We start from the raw sequence: 15,265 nt of genomic DNA on the forward strand, positions 1-15,265 counted from the left end.
AATAGGGTTAGAGAGGGACTTTGTTTCACATGGATGCAAGCTTGTTCCAGAGAAAGGGAATTCTCTGGGACACATATGTGTCTCTAAAACATGTTATATTTATGTTGAAAGCATAATTTAGGTCTTTAGGTCTAGTAGTTATGATGCTTTTTGTTTTGCGGATGTAGAACAGGTTCATCAGAGTGAAGTCCAGGGATAGATCACCTTTCAGCAGACATTAAGAGACCAAGTAAAGAGATAGGGCTTTGAGGTGATCTACAAAGGACATTATATTTATGCCCTGTATTCTTTTTGTAAGGAACCTTTGTGGACATCCCAATTGCTGCACATGTCCGGTCAGGTACATACCGAAGGGGGCACTATACTTAATGATGGGTCTTATGAGGGCTGAGTATAGTGGTACAATGGCTTCCTTGGCCCTAGATGCCATGCACTTATAAGTTTAGCAACATAGAAGGATTCCCTTACTACCTTGAATACATGATAGTCTACATGTGTTCCCATATCCCTGACTAGTGAGTCAGCTCTTAGGGGTTTTTTATTCATGACATAGTTTCTTGGGATGGCCGACTTCCCAAAAGGTTCTATAATGCATTTATTTGCATTGAGTTTTAAGTCATGGCTTTGGCACCAGTCATTTGTCTGATGCCCTAAAGGTGGTCCTTCAACCAGGCAGTGGTGGTACAGATGTTCAGCCTTTGGGGCCAACCTTGCTGCAGCCTCTTTGCATCCTACCTAAACAACAAATGCAGCAGTTTCTTTGCCCTAATCCATCCACAGAGATGGTCACTGAGGGATGCTGTAGTTCATAATTTGGCCCCCCGGTATCCTATTATGCTTTCCTTCCTATATCCCTCATAACCAAATTCAGAAAGCAAGAAGGTGCAAAACCAAAGTGATCCTCATTGGTCCCTTTTGGCCCAGGCAAGTTTGGTTCCCATTCTTGTGCCCTCATCTAGTACATCCACCATGGATGCTGGATCAGTATCCAAATCTTTTGGGTTACCCATCCGGGCTGCCTCCTCTGGACCAGAGATCTATGAAATTGGCTGCTTGGTTCCTCCAGTTTTGACCATCACCAGAGATGCTAGGCTATCTGCATCAGTCATCCACATTATTTCAGCTTCTCAGAAACAATCCACCAAAAAGATCTACCATAGTAAACAAAAAAGGTTTTTCATTTGGGTCTCATCAAAGGGCATAGACACTTTCTCAGAACCTCTCCCCTTTATTTTGGAATTTTTTGTCAGAACTCTTACACAATAGTTTTAGTTTTTCAAGTATCAAACTGCAAATGGCTGCCATTTCTCACTTTTACATAGGATAAAATTATATCTCTATAGCATCCCTAAAAATTTCCAAAGTTTTCTCATGAGAACATTCCTTTTAAGACCTCCAATTAGGGATCCAATGCCTCCTTGGGATATCAGTATCTTACTTCAAGCCTTGACTCAGCCTCCCTTTGGACTAGCAGCTTAAGTGGATTTAAAATTACTTTCATGGAAGACAATTTTTTTGGTTGTGGTCACATCAGCAAGACAGATTTTGGAGATACAAGCTCTTTCTTGTAAACCGCCTTATATGATTTTCCACAAAAATATTGTTCTTAAGAACTAATTCATCTTGTCACCTTAAAGTGACATCAGAAGCAAATATAAATCAATCTATTGACCTTCCAATTTTCTTTCCCGGATTTTCAAATAAAGTAGAATATGCTTTGCTATTAGATGTTCAACGCCAACGCAGACTCTATCTCCATAGAACAAGAGACTTCAGAAAGTGTGACCAACTATTCATGGTTTTTTTTCTATGGCAAAATTGGGTAAACGGGTTTCTGAAGTTATCCTTTTGAGATGGTTAACAGAATGTACTTCTTTCTCAAAAAGCGGTTTATCCTTGCATTCTAATTAAACCCAAAGCTCATTCCACAAGAGCAACAGCAACATGTACGGCATTTATGAACAGGCTCCTTATTGATATTTATGCAGCAGCTACTTGGTCAACAGTTCATACTTTGTGTCTCATTATAAATTGTATGTACAGTCTAGATCAGGTTCTTCCTTTGGTTCCACCATCCTCAGAAATGTTCTTAACACCACCCAGGTAATAAAACACTTGGGAATTTGTCTCAAAGGTTGAACTGGATGAAAATAGACAACATCAGATACAAAAGGTATGTACTTAACCATACTGATAGATCTGTGTTGTCTGATTTTCATCCAGTCCAAAATCCTTCCCTCCTTCCTCCTTCTAAATTGTCACTGACAACTTTTGGTGAATGGATCGATCTCACCTGAGACCCTGTCTGTTTTCAGTCCATTTTGGACTATTTTCTCTTGTACATTTAGTTCTATTTGGCTACCATTTTACAAGTCCTATAATGATATAGGGTTTATATGTGTATATGTATGCATATACAGTATATACACATATATATCTACGTATAAAGGTATAGGGCAAACTCAATCTGAGATACTAGTGTGGTGTGAAGGCAATTATGGGTAGGGGAGGAGTCAGACTCCTGGATCCATAAGCTTCAGAAATGGTGCCAAGGTAAGATCCAATTGGCTCCGACAATCCAAAGGTTGAACCAGATGAAAATCATACAACACGGATCTATTTTTATAGTAAGTACGTAACCTTCATTTTAAAGCAGTTGAAAACCATTTTTCTGTACAGAAATTGGATTTATTTCACTTTTTTGGGCTTGTGAAGTGCATTACAGTGCTTTTTACTATGTTTTTGTGTGAAAAGTTAGTTTTAACAACTTTAAATTTTTATCCGCTTAAGCTGCTTGCTTTCCTTGGGAAAGAGGCACCATTTTTGGCTTGATCATGGAACAAACTATCAGTCCCATGGTCAATGTCTCTTCTAACCATAAAAAGAAAAACTTAAATAAACAGCCTTTGCAAGCACAGCAATCTAGCAGTTTACCTCAACTGCAGGTGGATGACTCTGCTGTTGGCTAAGCTGGTTGCTCAGCCCTCTCATCTTTTTACTTCTGAATCCTCTGGTGTAGTACCTACAACCACCATGGACCAAGGGTTAGCTAAATCCTCTGGGATCCCTTCAGTGGGCAAGAGTGAGACACTCTTGTTGGTCCTGATAGAGTTTACAGGGAAGGCTTCCTTGTTTATTCAGAATGTTGTGCCCATTCCTGGGTAAACAGCTACTGCTGCCATTAACAACACTATTGGCCCCATTTTTCCTTTCAAAAAGAAACAGAAAACAACACATATCTACTTCTCCTCAAATTTCCCTAGACAGGAACAGTTTACTTGATTTGGCTCAGGGTTTAATTCAGGCTACTGTTCCTTCTTATAAGGAGGTTTCTGGTAAAAGAAAAAGGGATGCCTCTTTTGCTGAAAAGATTCAGGAATCTGAATCTGAACAGGAAGCTCATGGAACAGATGCATTTTTTTCCTCAGATTTTTTATATAGACTGTTTCTCTGAAACTATTATGAGAATGTGCCAGTCTTTTCAGTGGGAAATTACTGAGATTCCTTAGTCCCTCAGAAAATACTATGAGCTGTTAGAGATGGAATTTCCAGAACCTTCACCCATTCCTCCTGTGCTGTTGGCTTTGGAGAATGTGTGTCACTGCCTGCAATTTTCCTGACAGTCAGCCTGCTGCCGCTAAAAAGGCAGATAGCTTGTATAAAGTTCCTCAGTCTTTTAAGTTTTTATGCACTCATCCCAAACCTGACCCAGGAGCTACAGCTTTACTTAATCCTATTAAACATTTAGTTAATTCCAATCCTATACTTTCTGACAAGGATGGGAAAATAATTGGTATGGGAAAAAACCTGTATGCTTCTGCAACTTTAATTTTCAAAATTTTGAATTGTCAGGCTCATATGTTGAAGTTTATTTTGACTAACTGAACATATGAGGAATGTTTTGTCTGCAGTTTCTTCTTGTGAGGAAAAATATATTTGTTTTATTTCTTTTTACATTTCTTTCATTTTACAGGTCACAACTCATTTATGGTATGACTGTTGGCACTGCTTCCAGGACTATGGCCACTGGTACTGTCTTGAGCACGGTTGTCTGGCTGCGTTGTCAGACCTTTTAGATGATGTGAAAATGAGATTTTAAATTTTCTTCTGCATAGTGTGTTAGGTTTTGATCGGTCTGCTGCAGAGGTTAACAAAATGTGTGATGAGGGGGTAAGCTGATTCAGGGAATCTCCAGTATTTTTCTGCCCTCCTTTTCCAAATTTTCTAGGGGATTCTCTTATTTCCTTATCCAGTTTTGGCAAGAAACAAAATAAACAGCAAAATGCTGGTAAATACACATTTAAGAAAAAAACAGTAAGCAGCAACAAAAATAATACAGGGATCCCCCCCCAAACAGACAGTCCAACAAGTCAAAATGACTGTTTAAGGAAACTTGTCCTCCCCTGCCACCCTGGCAGTTCCTTTTCCCTTCCAGAAAATCTGAATCTATTTTTCTTTCTCTTTGGCAACAGATAATTTCAAGCAGGTTCTGAAGATCATTCATCATTCATCAAGGTTACATATGGCAGTGGAAGGAAATTCCTCCTTTCCATAGGGGTAATTCCTCATCCACCAGATCAGACTCCACTCTTTCCCCAGTCCTTCAACATATGTTGACTCAGGGAGTGATAGAGCCAGTTCCTCCTTCCTAGATTGGGATCATTTTTTGACTCCATCACACAGGATTGTATTCCTGGGATGTCTGCTTTACACCTCAGTTCAAAGTGCCTTTCTTTCAATGGAAAAATAGATTTATACCTATATCTATTTCTGGTGTTTTCCACTCAGACTTCAATTACTGCTTAGGAATACCTCAGGATTTTGGGTCTCGTGGCATCTGTGATTCACATGATACCCCTGACTACAGATACCATTATGTGTTTCTCACATGAAGTATCTTTGGTCCCAGAACCAACACAGATTATCTTTTCAAATACGAGTTCTGGGATTTGTCAGAAGAAAAAGCATTTAGTGGAGACAGCAAATATCCCTAAATCCAGGTCTCCCCTCCTGCTGCAAAGATGTCAGTCACCACAGATGCTAAGGACTTGGGGAGCAGTTTCGGGATGGATAACAGCGCAAGGTGTTTGGGACACCAAAAACAGATGCAAGCACATAAAATAAAGGAGATCCCTGCTTTGATCAAACCACTCAGCTCTCTGAATCATCTTTGGTCCTGTTGGACCTCTTCAAGTTGTTACAGACACCTCGGTCATGTGGTACATCAACAAGCAAGGGGGGAAAACAGGTCTTATCCCCTTTACAGACCAGCCATGTTAGCTTTGGATATAGCTTCACAGCACAGTGTCACTCTACATGCATCCTGCATCCAGTCTGAGTAAAACTGTGTGGCAGACAAGCAGAGCTTGGATGAAGGCAGATTTTCACATATGGAAACTAGATCAGGGGTCTTCCAAGATTTGATCTATCTGTGGGGGATGCTGAAAGAATCCACCAACATCATTGTGGTGACACACTTCTGGCCCCGGCAACAGTGATTTGCCCTTCTTTTGGAAATGGCCAGGAGCAATTATCACAGGTTTCCTCACAGAATGGATCTACTTGCACAAGAACAGGGTGTTTGATATACCCCAACATCAGTCAACTTTAACTGACTTCCTGGAAGATAGGGTCTTAATTCCTTTTATGCACCTTTTTGGTGTGGATGTACAGCAGGCAGTAATGGAGACAAAAAAGCCTGCTACTAGAAAAATCATATATTAGCAAATGGAAAATGCTTTCTAGTTGGTGCCAACAACAAAAGCAGCACCCATTCATGGCTAGCATTTTGTCTAATTTGACAATATATGTGTGAGTCATCTGGATGACTAGATGTTTTTAACATGGCAAACTGTTTTACTGATTGACTTTTGCAAAAAGAATATCTGAGATGCAAGCTGTTTGGTGAGTCAACCCTATCTCATTTTCCACAGAGACAGATTTCTTTTGAGAACTAATCCTTCTTTTATGCCTAAAGTGGTTTTTGAGTTCACTTTAAGCCAAACTATACATCTGCTCATTTTGTTTCCTGAACTAAAAATGAAGGAGAAAGGATACTTCATACCTTAGATATTTACAGACAGCCCTGGTACTATTTTGACAGAATAAAATCTTTCAGATCTGTTATTCTTTTCTTATGAAGGTAAGAAAGGATAACCTGTGTCAAAACAGACTGTTTCCAAACAGTTGCCCCAGACCATTACCTTTTGTTATTGTTACCGCATCAAAACTATTCCATGAATGGTCAAGGCCCACTCTACTAGGGTCTTGGCTTCATCTTTGGCTTTTGGAAACAGCTGGATTTTAGATGTATTCATGAAGCAGCAAGATGGACCTCTGTACATAGTTTTACAAAGTACTAAAAGTTTGGTTGAATTGGTTCCTTCTATAGGTCTAGATCAGGCTTTGCTAGGCTCCTGGACCCTTCCCTTCCATCTTCCAAGTGTACTAAGCTAGGGTAATCTACCTATACAACTAAAGCTACTACAGCAGTGATCAATATGATGAACATATAATAACAGTAAATGTTGAAATTATCACTGCTGCAGTAGCCACTTTCTCCCATTGCTCCCCTTTTGTTTTTTTGGATTTTGCCATGGTGTGTATATGTATATGTAGCTTTGGATGCTTTGGCAGGATATAACCCATATAGCTAAGACTACTGCAGCAGTGATTATTTGAAGATCTGCTGTTATGGAAAGTTTACTTACACAACTGTACTTTTAAGTTCTGCAGTCTATACAAAACCTTGGTATAAAAATCGCCCATAAGTCCTAAGAAACTCAAAAAAGACAAAAAAAATGAAAATGGAAACTGGATTAAAAGCTTTCGTCCTGACTTTATTTCTCTAAGAACTTCATCAGAAATATCTCCACTAAAATACTGCGCACTTTTAAAAAGACAACAACATAAGCCCACCAAAATCAATATCCAATCAAACAAAATCACTTATCTATGCTAATGAATACAATGTGCTTTTATTAACTTCAATATCAATTAAAAAATAAATTTCTAAAACAATCTTAATGTTGTTAAACATGTTGCCAGTACATTAACAAAGGAAACATTCCATTAATTTATTTAAAAAAAGGTTGAGACATTAAAAAACTTTATACTTAAAAACATTTAATATTGATACTTTCATTGAGAACAGAGGGCTTATTTGCCCTCAACTTGATCCGCCATCTAAGCTCTCTGGTCTCCAAAAAATCGTCACAACAATTAATGAAGCCACTAGAATCAACTTGTTCTAAAACAAAGAACTGAAATTTTCTAAACTGTTAACATTGCACAATGAGCTTTGCTAAAGCATTGTTGACGTCTTTATTACGAAGAGTGTAACAGTGTCCTCTTATTCTAAATCTAAGTTCTCTTGTACTCTTGCCGATATAGACATGAGTACAAGAACAATAGGTGGCTAAGTAAACAGTATAAGAACTGTGACAACTGTATCCAAATCTAGAAGAAACAGTGTAATTAAGATATTCACAATAAACTGTGCTCACATTACTGATAAAAAAAACATTGTTTACAGCGAGCACAGCTAAAGGTCCCAGGGGTCTATATCTCTATTGAATCGCTTATCATCAAACAGGTATTTGTTGAACAACTATTTATCGAAGCTGCAAATTGATGACTGAAGTTTTCAGTGAAAGTTTTTCTAGGGCAAGCCAATGGTACGCCACACTAGTGACCAAGAAAAAAATAATAAAACTTAACATCTACTAATGTGGGGGGGGGGCTGTGCCCCCTACACCCACCCCTAACTAAATATACCAACTCTGAGATTGCATTACAGTGGGAAAAAAGGCAAATTCCAGATGGCAGCCTTTCACTGAAAACTCCTTTCATTGATTTGCAGCTTTGATAAATAGTTGTTCGAATAGAGGTTTGATGATAAGTGATTTGGTAAAGTGATATAGACCTGGTCGCAGATACTGAAAAAAAAGTTTTTAATGTCCCTATCAACGTCATGTTTTACCAGCATTTTAATATTGGAGGATTTTTTTAAAAACAAAATTTAGTATGTCTCAGATATGTGCCAGGTCAACATTTCCCTGAATAATTTTCCAGCTATTACAGATAATTTTTAACAGCATGGCAGTCTGTGGACATAGTTAAAGGGAAGGCTAAAATGTTGTCATAGGTCCCTGCCTTTATCTTCTCTGCAGGTGGGATTCCTTTAACTAAAATAGGCTGAAACCTAGTAGATTTGTAGTCAATAACAAATTTGGTTATCTTTTCAAGTTCAGTGGAAAGATAACCTCTTGCGAGGAACAACTGTGTAATGAATTGTACCTCATCTAAAAAAAACTTTGTTTGACCTAGTCAAATTGCTAGCATTAATCAACTGTCCCTCGAAAATGTTTAATTTCATAAATCTAGGATGTTTGCTGCAGTAATGTAAGTAATTATTTTTAAATGTATTTTTTTCTAAAAATAGAACTTGTAAGTTTCTGCTCAGCAATGTCCATTTCAATCCTGGTATCTAAGAAGTTAATGTTTTTTTCTATATCACTTAAAGTAAAAGTTAACCATGTGATGCTGTGATTAATTTCAGTAACAAAATCTTTGGACATGCCTTCACTTCCTTTCCAGGTAAAAATTAAATCATTAACATAATGATGATAAAAACATGCATACTGTAAGGACTGTAAGTTTGTTAAAATGCTGGTTTCCCACTAACATAAGACAAGGTTGGCGACTGCAGGTGCCATGTTGGCACCCATAGCCACACCTGAAATTTGCTGATGTAAAGCTTGATTGAATTGAAAAAAGTTGCTCTTTAATACAATATTTAATAGAGACCCAACCAAATTAATTGTTAAATGGTCCAATTCACAAAAATAAGTAAGACATGACTTAAAATCAATTTCTTGACTCTGATAGATACTTGTGTATAATGCTACAACATCAGTAGTAGCCAAAAAGGTTTCTTCACCTGTAAAATTGTATTGCCTCAAATGATTTAAAATAATTCCAGGAGTTTTTTAAATAAACAGTAGTTTTCTCTATTAAGCGGTTCAGAACCTGTTTGAGGTAACTAGAGATGGTCACTGTCTTATGTTTAGGACATGAAACTATGGGACAAAAAGGTGGAAATTCTTCCTCTTTGTGGATCTTGGGGATTCCAAATAGCCTACCCAATTCTGGCTGATCCACAATCAAATAATTGTAAAGTTCTATCTTTAAAAAACATTGTTAAACATGTCAAACAATTTTGTATCAATAGCCTTAAAACTTTTAACAACAAATCCCTTACTAACCTTACAATAACTTTGATTTGATAACATATTTTTCATGTTATTTTTATACCTATGTTGTTCCATGATGACCATCCCACACATTTTGTCCACCTTCATAAATCTTAAATGCTTTGTCTGCTTTAATGACTGCAAAGCTTGGTGCTTATTTACATTAAGACTGAATAATTTAGATGTAGGCTTCCTCTGGACCATGGAATTAAAATTGTTTTCACACGATTTAGCAAGAAACTGTAAGGTATTATGCAAAGGTTGATTGTAACAGCTAGACGTTTTTACAGTGATGCTGTTACTGATGTTAACATCATACAAAATAAATTTCAAATTTAATTTGCAAACAGTTTAAAATCTGTAATTAAATTACTATAATTGATTCTGTTACAGGGAATAAAGGAAAATCCTTTAAACAAAACACTAAGTTTGTCAGTATTAAAGGAATAAAGGAATGTCCACTTAAGTAAAAAATAGGCAGTTAACTGATCATTTGCCTCCCACATGTCTGCAGCCTCTTTTCTTCCCTCTGTTGGATCCTGGATTTATTGAGGATATCCATGGCTGGTTGCGTAGTTGAAAACTTAGAAACCGAGGCAATAGTACTACTAGTAGAAGGCTCAGCTACATCGATATTGCCAGCAGCTTCATTGTTTGGATTCTCATTAACATGAACATTAGTCGTGCTACTGTTGTTGCTAATGTTATTAGAGCTCCTTGTGGAGTCAATCACCTGCATATTACTGGACGTAGAGCTGACGTACAAACCTCAGTTTCACAATGAGGTGTATTAAAAATTTCACCACCAGAACAAATAGGATACATCTGGTTTAAGATGTAGGTGCTTGCATCATGTAAAAGTTTTTTTTTTGCTTTTTCTGGCAACAAGAGTGGTAGTATGTCTTTCAATCTTAATGGAAATAGCATCATATAAATATAAAAAGTCATTGAAAATGGATGCTTTACTATCTGTTTGTGTAGAATGTAGATTTCATCTTGAATAGCCTGAAGACTGTTATTTATTTATTTATTTATTACAGTTTGATTATCGGGGAGGTCCACTGGGCTTGTGGGCCCGTTTTCAGTGGAGGCCTGGAAGAAAAGCTCCAGAAGTTTAATTACAATAAAAAATTATAAAAAGAAATTACATAGAAAATTACATAAAAAAAATTCAGAGGCAATTATATTTCAAATAACAATTGTCAATAAAAGAATAACAAGTAACAATTTCAATAGTTCAAGAGGAAATATTGGCTTATGGTTTGAAATCAGGATGTACTAATAGGAATCTAAGTAGAGAAATTTAAGGAGGTTGGGTAGGAAAATGAAGTTAGCCAGGAGAGAAATGGGAGAATAACTTGAGAGGTATGGGCTTGAGAGTGCAATTGCATTTCCAGTTTTGATGGAGGTAAGAATGAAGATGGTTTTTGAAGATGTTAAGGTTGGTGTAGGACCTAAGTATGTAGGGCAGAGGATTCCATTTTTTGGCTAGGGAAAAGCATAGGAGCAGTTGACCTGCTGGGCGCTTAGGTTTTTGTATGGTGATTAGGTTTTGGTGAGAAGATCTAAGTGATCTAAGGGGGGTATAAGGCTGCAGAATGTTTGAAAAAGCAAGGCAGCTTGTGGGGTGGAAGAAGAATTTGTGGGCTGTTGTGATTTGGAGAAAGTCAAGGTGACTGGGTAGTTCAAGTCAGTTTAGGGAGAGGAGGGAGGTGCAGTGATGAGAGGAGGATTTGGCATTTGTGGCAAATCTTGAGATTTTGTTGTAGTATTGTTCCAGTTTGGAGGTAAGTGTGGAAGATAAATTAGTGAGGAGGGGAGCACCATACAGAAGGGAGGGAAGAAGGAAGGTAGAGGCAAGGGTAAGTCTAGTGTGAGGAGAGAGGAAGTGGTTGTTTCTATATAGTAAGCCAAGTTTTATGTGTGTTTTTTTGATGTTTAGCTGGATATGGTCATAAAACTTTAGTTGGTCATCAATTATAACGCCGAGAAGCTTGGTGGAGGTGGTGTGGCTGGTGATTAAAAATGAGTCCTTATTTAGAGAGGATGATTTAGATGGGGTGAAAAGGAGGATCTTTGTTTTGTTTGCATTTAGGGCGAGATGATTTTGGAGCATCCAGTTTTCAGTGGTTGAGAAGGCAATCTGTGTTATGGCTTTTAGTTCAGCTAGATTAGGGGCACAACAGATTAAAGTGGAATCATCTGCATACTGCACAATTTTGGTGTTGGGAATGGCTTTGTGGAAGTCATTAATAAAGATGTTGAATAGTAATGGGCCGAGAATGGAGCCTTGGGGTACTCCAGTAGCTGTAGGAAGGAAGGAAGATGTAGCTTGGCCCCATTTCACAGCTTGGGACCTGTTTGAAAGGTAGCTGGAGAACCAAGAAATATTTGTTTGGCAGAGGTTGAGATTAGATGGGTGGTTTAGAAGGTGGGAATGAGAGATGGTGTCAAAGGCTTTGGATAAGTCAAGAAGAAGAGAGGAGACTATGTTACCAGAGTCATGTGCTGAGTTGACAGAGTGCAAGAAGGAAAGAAGGACAGTGGTTGTACTATGTCCAGGGTGGAAGCCATGTTGAATAGAAGAGAGAAGTTGGTGTTTGGTAAGGCATGGCAAGAGCTGCAGGTGGATACATTTTTCAAGAATTTTGGATAAAGGAGAGAGGATGGCTATGGGATGGAAGTTGGAGACAGAGCAATTTATGCCACCCTTGTGGAGAGGCAGAATGAAGGCAGAGCACCATAGTTTGGGTACGTAGCCTTCGAGTAAAGACCTATTAATTAGGATGCTGACGGAATGGCAATAGCGTCAGAAGAAGTTTTAAGGAAGGAGGATGGAATGCTGTCAGGGGCATAGGAACAAGGCTTTAGTTTTTGGAGAAGTTTCTTTATTAGGTTGGTGGATACAGATTTGAGTTCGAAAGAGGGGGCAAGGGATACGGGGACTGTAGTTTGAGCAGGGAGGGGGGAGAGTTATTGTTGGTGAAAATCTTGGTTAGATCAGCGATAGAAGAGGTGAAAAATGAATTGAAAAGGGAGGCTATTTCAAGGTCAGATTTACTGGTATCAGGAGAGGGGTTGTTTTTAGTACCTGGTCTAAGGAGGGAATTTAATAGAGTTCCAGAATTGTTTAGGATTTCTTGGATGGTTCTCTTGAAGTTTGATATAGTAAGACTTTTTATCTTTAATGACTTGCTTTTTGACTAGGTTTTTTAACTGATATATTTAAGGAAAATTTGTGGATCCTTATGTTTAAGGTGGGCTTTCCAGGTTTCATCTCTTTGAAGCATTATCTTTTTAGTTTCGTTAGTGAGCCAGGGGGAGTTCTTTGTTTTGACTCTTTTAGTTCTAATAGGGGCTTGAGAGTTGAGGATAGTTAAGAATGTGGAATTGAAGAAGTCAATGGCTTTGTCTAATGGTAGTATTTTTAGGGGGTTCCAGTTTGTTAGCTTAAGAGAGTAAGAGAAGGAAGTAGAGTTAAAGTTAGATAGGTTGTGAGTATGAATGTAGTGGTGAGAGTGGGGGAATGAGGGAGTAGCTCGAATGGTGAAGGCAGGGAAATGGTCTCCTAGTGGGTCAGGAGAGACTCCTGATATTATAACTTTGTTTGGATGAGATACTAGGATCCAGTCTAGTATTGTGCCAGGGGGTTTGGTTTTGTTGGGTCGAGTAATGGAATTAAAAAGTTGAGTGTATTTGAATAGGTTGATGGCTATTGTGGGATTGGTGTTATTGATTTTTCCCCAGTCAATATTTACATCACCCAGAATGACGGTTTCTAGGTTAATATTGGAGGAGGTCCAGGAGAGGAGGTCTTCTAGAGTATTGGTATTGTTACCAGGGGGAATATAAAGACAGATGATGCAGATGCTTTTATGATTATTAATTTTTAGTAAACCAATAACAATTTCAGAGTTGTTGAAACAGGGTATGGGGTTAGGGTAGGGAATATTGGACAGGAGGTTGGAATAAAGTAGAGCTACGCCACCACCTCTTTTATTTGGTCGGTCAGACCGGAGACAATGAAATCCTGGAGGAAGGAATTCTGAGTCAGTAATATGAGGTTTTGGCCATGTTTCAGTGATAGCAGCAATATCAGGAGAGTTGTGACTAAGCCAGGCATGGAAGAACATTACTTTATTTTTTAAGCTTTGGGCGTTAATAGTGATGAATTTGAGGTTTTTGTTAGAGGGTTTGTTGTTGGTGTGTGGGAGATTAGTGGGAGAGATATTAGGGCCTGGGTTTGGGTGAATGTCGCCTGATAAATAAAGGTAAGGGAGATGGGGGTAGTTATTTTTTGGATTTGTATTTTGTTGGAGGAGGGTGGTAAGGATTTGGTTTAAGGTTGCAGTTATAATTTATGGTTGGGAAATGTTTTAATTTTGATAGAAGGATAGGGTGGGAGGGAAATAAGGATGCAGAGATATTATTGTAGTGGGAAGTAAGGAGGTTCTGGGGAATAGGAGGAGAGAGTATATGGAAATTAGTATAGTTGGATATTTGGTATAGGAATAATAGAAGAAAGGAGAAGGATGAGAGTAGGAGTTTGGATGAAAGGGTGGGCATGGTAGGTAGATTTGGTAGGAGGTGATAGAAAAGAATGGTGATGAGTTGTAAGGAGTGTGTGGGGAGTGGTTAAGAGAAGAAAATGAAGGGGAGGAGGAAGGGGAGGGGCAGGCATATCATGATTGGTTGCTAGAGAGGGAGTGGCAGGTAGGAGGGAATTAAATGTAGGACTACTGGGGGCGTGTGGGAATTGGGGGCAGGGTAGGGGAGCGGAGTGAGCCCACAGGGCGAACGGAGCTGGTAGAGCCAAGGAGGCAGGCCCGAGAAACAATCAGTGAATCAGTGACCCTGAGGCTGGAGAAGGAGAAATATAGCTGGGGTGCAGGTATATGTTTGAAAACTTCTTTTAAAGTGGTTTGATTAGTGTATAACTAGGACTTTTGTTTGGTTCCTGAAGAAAGCACTAAATGTAAGTATATGAGTGAGTGCAGGTGGTATTATGGTATCTTTAAAGTAGGGTAGTGACACTTTTAGGTAGGGAAAGTAGGTGAAGCAGGGAGAGGAATGAGTTACTGTTCTATTTGTCTGAAGTAAGCTGCCATCTAGTGGAGAAAGGAGGGAGGTACACTCCAAGGAAAAGATATTCCACAGGGAATGTAGGTTTATAGAGATTAGATAGAGTCAATTAGGGGAGAGGACTGGAAGACCAAGGATGAGGGGGGGGGGGCAGTGGAGTGACCAGTGGTAGGCTGCTTTCACACGCACTGAGGTAGAATGTTGCTTAAGGTTATTGAATAACAAAACCAATTCCTTGTAAATATTGTCAGTATGAGATGCCATTGGGGAATTTAAACATTCTTAGCCCCCACTGTTCATAATAAAGACGTCAACACAGTGTGCAATGTCAACAGTTTAGAAATGTTCAGTTTTTTGTTTTAGAACAAGTTGATTCTAGTGGCTTCATTAATGGTTGTAATGATTTTTTGGAGACCAGGGAGCTTAGATGGTAGACCAAGTTGAGGGCATATAAGCCCCTGGTCATAATGAAAGTGTCAATATTAAGTGTTTGTTGTTAAAGTATAAAGTTTTTTCAACATTTCAACCTTTTTTTAAATAGATTAATGGAATTTTTTTTTGTTAATGTATTGGCAACGTGTTATTTAACATTAAGATTTTTTTAGAAATTTATTTTTTAATTGGTATTGAAGTTAATAGCACGCTGTATTAATTAGCACAGATAAGTGATTTTGTTTGATTGGATGTTGAGTTTGGCAGGCTTATGTTGTCCTTTTAAAAGTGTACAGTATTTTAGTGGAGATATTTCTGATGAAGTTCCTAGAGAAATAAAATCAGGATGAAAGCACTCAATCCAGTCTCCATTTTTTTTTGTCTTTTTTGAGTTCCTTAGGATTTTTGAGCCGTTTTCTACCAAGCTTTTGGGTTTATTGCTTTTATTTCCTTGAGTTCAATGTTCGTTATTTAGTTCTGTATTCTGGTTCCAAGAC

The sequence above is a fragment of the Protopterus annectens genome, chromosome 12.part0, assembly GCF_019279795.1.
Source record: "Protopterus annectens isolate FY-2018-M chromosome 12.part0, PAN1.0, whole genome shotgun sequence".
NCBI classification, from domain to species: domain Eukaryota; kingdom Metazoa; phylum Chordata; order Ceratodontiformes; family Protopteridae; genus Protopterus; species Protopterus annectens.